Source organism: Pinus tabuliformis, chromosome 5_2, assembly GCF_031772625.1.
Source record: "Pinus tabuliformis cultivar Carrire ecotype Pingquan chromosome 5_2, CPIR1, whole genome shotgun sequence".
NCBI classification, from domain to species: Eukaryota; Viridiplantae; Streptophyta; class Pinopsida; order Pinales; family Pinaceae; genus Pinus; species Pinus tabuliformis.
Window position 1 is genome coordinate 1,043,968,026 of NC_142306.1, and position 9,748 is coordinate 1,043,977,773.

Consider the following 9,748-nt stretch of genomic DNA (forward strand, 5'->3'; position numbering starts at 1 on the left):
TGGTCTCGGTGGGAAATATAAATATAGTGGGCACACAATTAGTGTCCACAAGATATATATTTGATTACAAAGAAGATTACACAACGTGTTCAACAACTTGATTTCATAATTGTGAGGAGACATGATGTCCACTCCAAATATTATGATTTTTATGTCAAAAGACAGTAGGTGATGGATGCATTTATTTACAAAATTTAGATGGATATATATTACAGGGATTTTGAAATTGAATATGCTAATTGTGATCTTGATGAAACAGGGAGAGTTGATGAAGAGATTTAAAGCATCGGCCCTAATTTTTTTCACTCGCATCCATCATCTTCTATTGCTTGGTTACCCAATTAATGGAGGGAAGTGGATCAAATAAGAAGATTAATTGAAAACACAGATTCTACACCTAATGAACCATTCGATTGGCCAAATATTGGTTTGTCTCCCATCAATGAATATAATATTAAAGGGTTGTTAGACATGGAATTACCCACTCTATTACCCATTGGTGATGTTGATTGGTTGCATCCATGTATTTGTAATGTTCAAATGCATGAATATGGTTTACATCTACTCAGATATTTAACAAAAGATATGGAAGCCACCCTCTATTTCGATATTTCTTGTTGAACATGATTATGTGTCATCATAGCCAAAGAAAAACTTCCCTCGTTTCGAAAAATAATATTCATGAAAATGAAACTAATTCAAGAGTTGCATCAACAATTCAACTATTTACATAACAATCAATTAGTTGAGAAATTAATGCATTTTGGTTCTTCTCTTAAGGGTACAAGGGCCTATTGGAAAAAGTGTTGTACTAAACTCACTAACATGATTACCTAGTTGGGTTTCCTAACTTTTTTTCTTTTTTTTAAATTTTTGCTGACATAAAGTGGCCTAACTTACATAGTCTTGTGCCTTCAAACACACATTGTAATCCACAAAATCAACAGGAAAAAAAATTTGAAAATGTTATTCAATATCCACATATAGTCATCATTTATATGAACAATAGATTCAATGCATTCCGCGAATTAGTTCTTCAGAAATATCTTGGAGCTACAAACTTTTGGTATATGTTCATCTTCGTTCCTTTTCTCCCATTCTTTATGATTTTGGAACTTTTTTGTTGTTTTGATTGATTTATTTATGTTAACTATATCTTCATTTTTGTTAGGCATGAATGGAAACATAGAGGTTTAGCGCACATCCACAGTTTCTTGTGGTTTCTAGGTGCTCCAAATATGGAAACATCGGATTGGTTAAACCCTTCAAATGTCCATATAAAAAAGAGCTCCTTTGACAAATATGTAACAAACTAGAATCCATGTGACATCCATCATAGAAACGTGATTATTCCTCAAATATTGAATGATGATCCATGCCTTTTGACTAATTCATAGATTTTTTTTCTTGCAATCCTCATGAAGTTCATGAGAATTTGGTGAATTGAGTCCAAAAACATACAAAATGTAGTGTTGATTCTTGTTTTAAAAAAAATGGGTATATCATTTCATGTTGCTAAAATTCTCCATGGAAGGTTTGTGATGAGTCTATATTGTTCATAAATGAAAAAGGGAAAAAGAAATATGAACCAACATGTAACGATTATCGATTGAATTTTCACAATGTTGATCTCCTGACAATGTGGCGAGGAAATCTTGATTATGAACCTATTGTTTCTTGACATGCAGTTTTGAAATATATTGCAAAATATGCTTCAAAATGAGAAAAAAGATTTGAGAGTTATCATGAAATGTTGATAAGGGTTTCTAATGCATGTGGATGTGAAGCTCCTTCATTGACTGGATACAGAAGGTTCCTTCTAGAAACGCTTGTTGATTGTGACATTGGAGCACAAGAAACCTGAGATATGTTACTAAAGCTAACTCTTGTTGTATGTACAATTTTTTTCCATTGAATGTTGGGAACAAATTATTCCAAAAACTATCAGTGCATTCTAATGAAATTTCCTACCAAAATAGTTTTGTTCCTATTTATCAAACCCAACCCCATTTTCTAGAACATTTTTGTTTCATAGAAATAGCAAGATTTTGGCCATTTGATGCCAATCCTAAGGAAGAGCCATGGAGACCAAAATATTTTCTTGCCATTATTCGAGTGTGGACATGGTTTTATGTTATTCCCAATGAGGATTCAGAAGATTTTGAGACATTTGACTGGACCGACTTGCCTTTGTACAACTGTTTTGTGACATTCCTTTAGATATAGGACTTTGAAGTGAAATTATTATTGAGAATTGGAGGAATTTAAGATATCGCACATGGCATGTTGATTGAGCTCCTTTTTCATATGAAACTAATGAGGAAGATGTTGAATCCCTCATACATGAAGATAATGTTGAACATAATTTTGAAGAGTTGTAGCTTTTGTTGTGAATAGTTCCTCTAAATAATGTTAACATTTCTGACCTTGAAAATCTTGGTCGAAGGGACTTTTATATTCATTGTAATTAGCAGCAAACAATGATGTCAAATGATATTGCAAAAGAGACTATTCATTTTATAAATTATGCCTAGCCTATGGGTGTTGTTAATGACAACTCAATTAGGGATACAATTGTGTCACCATATTCTTTATCAGAGAAACAACGAGTTGCTTATGATATCATTTTATGTCACTATGTTGGTAATGGAAACTATGATCCTCTGAAAATGATTATTCAAGGAATAGCTAGAATCGACAAGTATTTCCGTATTCATTGTATTTTTCATTCTCTCTATGTTTCAACAACAAATGGTGTAAGTCCATTACTATTTTTAGCTCCAACTAGTATTGTTTCTTTTATAATACATGGAAAAACACTATAATATACTTTGAAACTTTCTATCGAAGATATGAAACCATTGTGCTATAAAAAAAATTCTAGATTCATCGCATTCATTATATCTAATATCGACGTTTCGAACCAACAAATATGGTTCATCTTCAGGATGAAAAAGATATGAAAGACTGAACTACCCAGGTTATTAATAAATAGATGAAGGATGTGAGAATAACAACTGAAACTAACCCTAAATTTATAAAAAACATTATTAATTAGAATTTAGGATTTTTTAGGATCCTAAAAAACCTAAATTTTAATTAATAATGAATTTTGTAAATTTAGGGTTATTGTCGACTGTTATTCTCACATCCTTCATCTATTTATTAATAACCTAGGTAGTTCATTCCTTCATATCTTTTTCATCCTGAAGATGAACCATAGTTGTTGGTTCAAAACATTGATATTAAAGATAATGAATGCAATGAATCCAAAAAAAATTTTACAGCATAATGAAAATGGTCGTAGAAATTTGAAATATGAGATATAAAACCACTCAATGGCCAAGATATAGCAATGTTTCAATAATAAATGTGGCACATTCAATATATCTTGATTGATTAAATGAGCTTTATAGGTTCAAGGTTATTCATACAGATATATTCTCATTTGTGATAAGCCTTCCCTAATAACAAGTCTTCTCCTTTTGGTGGTAGATCCATCATTCTTGTGGGTGACCTTTGGGAACTACCTCTTGTCAAGGATAAACCTTTGTATGCAGGTAAAATAGCAAGGAAAGTGTTGTGGAAAAGATTCAACATCGTTGTGTCTTTAGATACAAAAAATTGGCAATAAGGAAATGATCTGAGACAATTGTCTTTCTCTAATATTTTAACTAATATCAGAAATGGAGAACCTTTGCTGCGTGATTGGGATCTTCTCATGTCACACATTGATGATTTCTTGTCCCCATTGGAAAATAGTTTATTTAATTTTTTGGTTCACTTGTTTTCAACAAATAATTTGGTCAATCTACACAACTTACAAATGTTAAAATCATTGAATTCTCCAATTGCAAGATGTGTTGGAACGTCAAGTCTTATTATGTTGTGGATAGCATGTGATGCTCACATGTAATTTGTGGGTTGAATCTAGGTTTGTCAATGGTGCACTTGGATATATTGAAGTTATATTATATAGTTGGTTCGAATCTCCCTCAACTTCCACTATTCACTACAATTATTTTTGAAAAGTACATAAGTGTTACATTTGATAGAAGTTGTCCAAAAATTGTTCCTATGGCAGTTGTTATTAAATGAAATCTTAAACAAATACCTTTGAAAATGGCATGGGCTCTCCCTATACACAAATGATAAGGGATGACTTTACAACGAGCTACTGTTGATATTGGAGATAAAGAGATGCAGGGCTTAACAGTTACAACTATATACAGAGTGATATATATATATATATATATATATATATATATATATATATATATATATATATATATATATATATGGTTTACAGATTTCACCACCTTTCTATTTTTAACGTTATGAAAAAATGAAAAGAAACGCATATGTTACTATTGTGGGTGAAACCACCCTAGGGCTTTGGGTTGAGAACCCCAACAAACCAGAGGGCAAACCACAAGAAGAAATGCTCAAGCAATCAACAAAAATGTTTATTCTATATATATATATATATATATATAGATATATATATATTGTTTACGGATTTCACCACCTTTCTATTTTTAACGTTATGCAAAAATGAAAAGAAACACATATGTTACAATTGCGGGTGAAACCACCCTAGGGCTTTGGGTTGAGAACCCCAACAGAGCAAAGGGCAAACCACAAGAAGAAATAGTCAAGCAATCAACAAAAATGCTTGTTCTACTAAATCGTGTAGGAGTGTCCTCACCCGAATTTCCTTCATTTGGGTAGATCCAGCAGGCTGCAAACCCTCGGCTTCTCCTGATGTTCTTGAAACCTGAAAATTATTCAACTGGGACATACACAACAGTAGAAACATAAATCATGTTCATGATATTTACTTTAAATCATATAAATGAATGACTAATTATACATCAATATAAGATTCATAAATGAGTTACAACCTAATTTGATGCATAAACACGTTTAATATTATAAATAGAATGACATTCCTTTTATTGAAGTAAGCTACAAGTGAAGTGGAATGACATTCCTTTTATTGTGCTCATCCCCAAATCAGATAACCCAACCCCATATGATGAATATAGGCCTATTTCGTTTTGTAACTGCATATACAAGATCATAGCGAAGATTGTTGCAAATCAAATGAGGCCCATACTTTCCAAGCATATTTCACCTTAACAATTTTCCTTCCTACAAGACCATCAAATTCGTTAGGCAGTGGGAACTGCACATGAGGTATCACACACTCAGCATATCAAGAAATGCAAAGGTATGATCCTTAAAGTTGACCTCTCAAAGGCTTTTGACCGAGTAAATTGGTTATATATTAGAATGTTGTTAACTCATCTGGGATTCCCATTCATATTTATTTAATGGATCATGAGCTGCATTACTAACATACCCTTCAGTTTCCTGTTAATGGAAGCAAATCTCCCTTTTTTATTCAAAAAGAGGTCTTTGACAGGGCTGCCCTCTGTCACCATTACTCTTTCTCCTTGCCATGGAAGGACTCAGTAGACTTATCAAAGAAGAAAACAAAAGGGTAGACTACACGGAATTAAAATCATTGAGGACTGTATTCTCACACATCTACTTTTTGTGGATGATGTCTTGATTTTTCTAAATGGATGCATTGGGGATTTGTCAATCATGAAAGCTACTTTCTCATTATTTCAAGTGGCTACAGGGATGCCTATCAATGATTCAAAATCTACTCTGACAGTGGCAGTATGCACATAACATGAGACCCATTTTGCATTGCAAAGATTTCGTTTTACCCCCTAAGACTGGAGAAGAGTCTAAAATACCTGGGATACAAGCTAAAACCCTTGGGTTACAGAATCATTGACTGGACTTGGCTCATTGTTAAAGTGAAGAAGAGACTTAACACTTGGTACTTCAAATATCTTTCCAGGGCTAGTAGACTTACGCTCATCAAAAGCATTCTAGAGGCCACTCCGGCCTACTGGATGTCACCAGCTTGGATCCCCAGAGGCATCCTAGCTAGGATAGAAACACTTTGCTAAAAATTCCTTTGGAAGGGCAGTCATTCGAGAAAGATTTTCACCTAGGTTAAATGGGATGCTCTAAATCTCCAAAAAAATGGTGGGGTTGGGGCATTAAAAAGCTAGAGGACTTCTCCTCCGCTCTAGCTGCAAAACTCAAATGGCAGCTCATTACTTCATCTAGTCTCTGGACTAAGGTGATTGTCTCTAAATACATTGCCCCGTTATAGATTATGGACTGGATCAAAAGGCCCCAAAGACTCACTACATGGATATCAATCATATGGAAGGTTGTGATTAAAGCACTGGATCCCATTAGAGTTGGTCTTACCTAGAAAATTCAATCAGGTTTGGTAGTAAGGGTGGGCATTGACCCTTGGATTGGCTGTGGGAATATGCATAGGCTACCAAATGATCTCATAAATCATCTTCATGCAGCAAACATATCCCATCTGAACAATATTGTGGATGTCCACCATACTACCTTCATCCAACAGGCTTGGAAATCGGACCACAGGCTAAACATTCCACATCAATTGATTCAGTATTGGAACGAATATATTTGGGCTCTTACTGAAGCTCACATCCATATACCCGAGGGAGAAGATGAGATTATCTGGGCTTTCTCCAAATCTGGAAGATATACTCCTAAGGAAGGATATCTTGTTTTGATTGAAGACTACAGACCGCATGCACCCAAAGCTTGGTGGAAAAGTCTCTGGAAGCTCAAAGCCCCACCAAGAAGTAGGCTACTCATGTGGACCATTCTAAGAAACAAAATACCCATGGGAGACAACCTCCTCAAGAGATCACAACATGACCCATTCTGGTGTTGTCTCTGCAAGTGTTGCAATGAATCTATCTCACATTTATTCTTGGAATGTTCTATGGCAAAGAATCTCTGGAATACTATTTTACCTTCGGCTGCTCCTCACAATACTTGGGAGGGTGCATCTATCCTTGAGGCAAGGACGAACTGGTGCACCTCTACCTCCCCTACCAGGCTACATAATATCCCTCTTCTTGTCTGCTGGGCCCTTTGGATCGCCTGGAATAGACTCACCTTCTGGAATGACTCACCTCACTAGCCCTCCATTTTTGCTCACGTGTTGGCTGATTACTCCCTCATCACCGAAGATGCAACTCCCCCTCGACCACGCAACATTATACTTGAGACGCTTGATTATTAGAGGCTGTGGGCTTACTTTGACGGTGCTACACAGGAGAATGGGTGTGGCGGGGGCGCCATCCTTCATATTAATGCACATCACTCATACAATATTATTATGGGATTCGACAGAGGCACTAATAACTATGTCGAATTATCCGCAGCAAAATTCCTCATTCAATTTGCATTGGAGAAAAATTGTAGAGATCTACAAATATTTGGGGATTCAAAAGTTGTTTGTGATTGGCTAAATAAATCTTCTAGATGAAATGCTTATACTTTGAGTCATATTCTAGACGAGGCACTGAGATTGATTACATCATTTGACTCTTTTACATGCCATCATATTTACAGGGAGCGGAACAGAGCTGCTGACAGGCTATCCAAAGAGGCTGTGAACAAGGATCCAGACAACTGGTTGATCCGGGAACAGCGTGATGGTGCACATTACCAATTTTACCATCGGCCATTTATGGATATCGTTGTATAAATTTAATTTCTAATGATCTCACAGAAAGAACAGAATTCATATATATGTCATCTATAAATATTCATAGTTTATTTTTTGACATTTTATCTACACTCACAAAGTGCCAGATTAATATATAGAACTCCTATTCAGTATATTTATAGCCATTGATACCTCCCTGCATGGACACAAGCTATCAATGTTTTGATCACATATGTCCCTGAACATAATTTTGTTGAAGATAGGCAGTGCCTCTCTATTTGAATATGCTTAAATGCATTTACAATATGTAATTTCCTTTTAATAGAAATTACGATTTTTCCTATGGGGAAAAATATGAATATAAAAGCTACATAATATTATATTTGTGTACTTAGTTAAAGTAAGTTTTAATCAATTGTTTAAATTTTATTTTATTTTTTCTTAAAGGAATGAATAACATTTTCATTATATAGTTTGGAAATGGGCCAGGTCCCTTACATAAAACAAACTTGATCTATTGTATGTCTCCTTTCATTACAATGAGTATGGACCTTCTTGCTACCCCTATTATTTAGATGTGTTCTATTTATAAAGCCATAAGTATAGATTCTCCAAAAAGTGCCATTATACACTATACAACGATATTGCATATATATAAAATAAAAGTACTTTTAGTTGCTTTCTGTCTCAGTGTCCTCACTTGCAAGCTCACCCACAGACGTTTTCAAGTTCTCTCGTTCGTTCTCTTGTCCTCCCTGAATCGTCGTAGTAGCAACATCGGCTTCATCAACATCACCAACTAGAACCTTCACAGCAACATCCTCGCCACAATCAGCATTGGTGGCTGAGGGATTTCCAACCCCAAACACCACCTTTAAGACTCCCGCCATAGCCATCTCCACCTTCATTTCTATATTGTCAACCTTTTGTTGTACACTCAAAACATCCATTCACAAACCTATTGGAATATTAATTCCAACTGCCGTGCAGTGTTGCTGGAAGCTGCCTGTAAACGGCGACTGCAAAACCATTGAAGAAAACCACGAAGACTTCCCCGCACCGCCTTTTTCCATAAGTGGTATTTCCTGAAGGGCCTCCGACACAATCCGCTGTTGCCACGCGTCCAGTGTACAACTCTGAAACCACTAATCCCCCGGCCATTAAAAATCGTTTGGTTTGTGTGGCTGAAGGATGCGAAATGCGTCCGATCTGGTCAACGCACATGGATTTCTTCAACTTGCCAGAACGTTACCTATTTATTTTATCGCCTCCTTTCATTTAATGCATTTAATGCTTTGCAATAGTCTTAGGTAAAATAGTTAAAGTTTTTCATACGGCATGTATTAATATATAAAAATCGTATGTAATAAGTTTTGTGGAAGCGTTGACCTGTTGTATTGTATTGCACACGGGGATGAAAAAAAAGCAGAGCACTGCAGTGCGAAAGAGTATGTATTGTAACAAGGGATGAAGAGATGTGTTCGCAGCAGCAGATAAAGACCAGGAGATGCACAGAAGTGTAAACCTTGACCTTGTGTAATGAAGTGAAAAAGGGCAGCACAGAAGTGTAAAAAGAAAAAGGTGTTCGCAGCAGTGAGGGTTGAAGAACCAGAGGTTTGCACAGCAATGCAAGGTTGAAGATTTGTAACAAAAAAAAAAGAGGAACGCATATGTATATGCAATTTTTTTTGTTATGAGTTGACTATTGTGTGATGCAAGGTATATAACGCACAGCAGTGCGAAACATAAACGAAGGGGGTTGAAATGTAATTTTTTATGTATTGCTCAAATGAAAGGGAGCAAGAGCGAATGAAGAATGACTGTGTGAATTTTATTTTTGAGATTGAAAAGTTATGTAAGAAATTTTTACAGCATATGTAAGAATTTCATTTTACAGCAGTAAATGTAAAAACCATTTTTATAGCAGTAAATGTGAATGAAGATTTTACACAACAGTGTAAAAATCATTTGTAAAAGAGGCAGAGTATTTAGTTTTTGGTAAAAGTTTTGGTGAATCCCTCTGAGAAAGAGGAAGAAATATGTATTAGGTTTTTTATTAATGAATATAAAGGTTTTATGGGTGTTAAAAATCTCTGTTCTTAGAAAAAAAAATTAAGCTTCCCTGTGCAAAAGATCCTGTGGCAGAAAAATAGAGCATTG